Source organism: Bison bison, unplaced genomic scaffold (genome assembly GCF_000754665.1).
Source record: "Bison bison bison isolate TAMUID 2011002044 unplaced genomic scaffold, Bison_UMD1.0 scf7180017858048, whole genome shotgun sequence".
In the NCBI taxonomy this organism is placed as follows: domain Eukaryota; kingdom Metazoa; phylum Chordata; class Mammalia; order Artiodactyla; family Bovidae; genus Bison; species Bison bison.
Window position 1 is genome coordinate 4,822,369 of NW_011488621.1, and position 2,001 is coordinate 4,824,369.

General features: G+C 41.2%; 1 protein-coding gene across 1 annotated transcript in view; it reads left to right on the top strand.

The window, feature by feature from the left end:
- The window catches only part of LOC105004595 (collagen alpha-1(X) chain-like), a 21,734-nt gene that overhangs the window by 10,100 nt on the left and 9,633 nt on the right, over window positions 1-2,001 (top strand). The gene's annotated exons all lie outside the window — the stretch shown is intronic.

A 2,001-nucleotide genomic window follows, 5' to 3' on the forward strand; every position in this document is an offset into this window, starting at 1 on the left:
GCAGGGCGGGGCCCGGTTGAGGGGCGGGGCGGGGAGGGGCTGAGACCGGCTCCGCCCACCTCGGCCACTGCCTGCCGGAAACTGGTTTCTTACTGAAAACCCCTAGGAAACTTGGGTTATACTCATGCAAAGTATAATTGTATCAAAGCAAGTGAAGATTCCTTCCTTTACTCAACACCTCCTGGGTCCTTGTTTCATGCCAAGCATTGTTCTATAGAGATGGGATAAACTAGCAAAAAAACAGAAGCTTCTATTCTAGAGGGAGAACCTATCATTTTGGTTATTAAAAGAACCAAAATGATTTCAGATAACCATAAGTGCTGTGAGAGAAAAATCGAAATGGAGTAGATATTGCTAAAAGAGCTTCCTAAAATGGAGCCAGGAACCCTTGAGGGAGTGAGACATGCACATCTCAGCTCAGGTGGACTCTTAGTAGGAGCATCTAGACCATCTGCCCAAAATCCATGAGACTCAAGATATTTATCTGACCCTAGTAACAGCTCCCCATTAAGAAGAAATATCTTCTTTTCTGCATCAGAATCAGCATAATTCTCACCAGACAACTTTAATAACCTCATAGTATCTGCCTTTATAAGCCCCTGGCTCTCTCTCCAGAAGCAGTCTTCTGGTTTTTACCCAAGTCCTTGTCTCCCAAATTGCAATTCCTAAGGCCCTTGAGTAAAGCTCATTGTTGCAACCTTGACATGGATTATTGTTCACATTATTGTACTATTCGGAAAATAATACAGAGTAATGTGATAGAAGCTATGGCGAACCTAGACATTGTGTTGAAAAGCAGAGACATTACTCTGCTGACAAAGTTCCATATAGTAAAGGCTCTGGTCTTCCCAACGGTCACGTACAGTTGTGAGAGCTAGACCGTAAAGACAGAATGCCAAATAATGGACGCCTTCGAACTGTGATGCCGGAAAAGACTCATGAGAGTCCCCTGGACAGCAAGGTGATCAAACCAGTCAGTCTTAAGGGAGATCAATCCTGAATATTCATTGGAAGGACTGATGCTGAAGATGAAGCGCCAGTATTTTGGTCACCTGATGTGAAGAGCCGTCTCATTGGAAAAGTCCCTGATGCTGGGAAGAAATTGAGGGCAGGAGGTAAAGAGGGCTTCAGAGGATGAGATGGCTGGATGGCATCACTGATGCAATGGATGTGAACTTGGGCAAACTCCAGGAGATGGTGAGAGACAGGGAGCCCTGGCGTGCTGCAGTCCATGGGGTCACAAAGATTCAGACATGACTGGATGAATGAACAACAACACAATGTGACAGAAAGGGACTTGAGGATAATGAGAGCCTATTCAGACAGAGAAGGCCTCTCTAAGGTTACGGTATTTTATTTAAAGAGCCAGTCATGTGAAGAGGATCTGAAGGCAGAGGAAAGACAGCAGGGGCAAAGGCAAGTCTAGACTTGGCAAACTGCAGGAACAGAAGCAACCTTTGTGGTTGGAACATAGCAGAAAGGAAAGAGAAGTATCTTATTTTGTTTTTACTAAAAGATTGGTAAAAACAACCTTTATGTTTTGGTTTTTATTCTGTTTTAACAGTAAAGTGAAGGTCCTTGGGTTACCTTAATTTTGTTGCAAGTTTCAAAATTTTCAGAATACATAATATCAATACCAACTTTGATGACCTCTGTCTCCACTACCACTGGGAGCAGAGACAATGAAATGGTTTTGTACTTTTAGTGTCCAATAAGCATTCTCTCATCTAAATGGACAGTGCCATTGCTGATTAACTTATTTATTCTTCTCAAACTATAGTCTTAATTCCATTCTACTTTTGTACTTATTTATGTGCTCTTTTATTCAACATGTATTGAATGATTATTATGTATCAGGCATAACAAGGTTCTAGAAACAAAGAACAAATAGACATGGGACTAAACACCTGCCGGAGATTTAAAGGGATGAAAAGGGATGCTAAAATGAACGAGAAATACAAAAAAAAAAAAATATATATATATATATATATATATATAGTA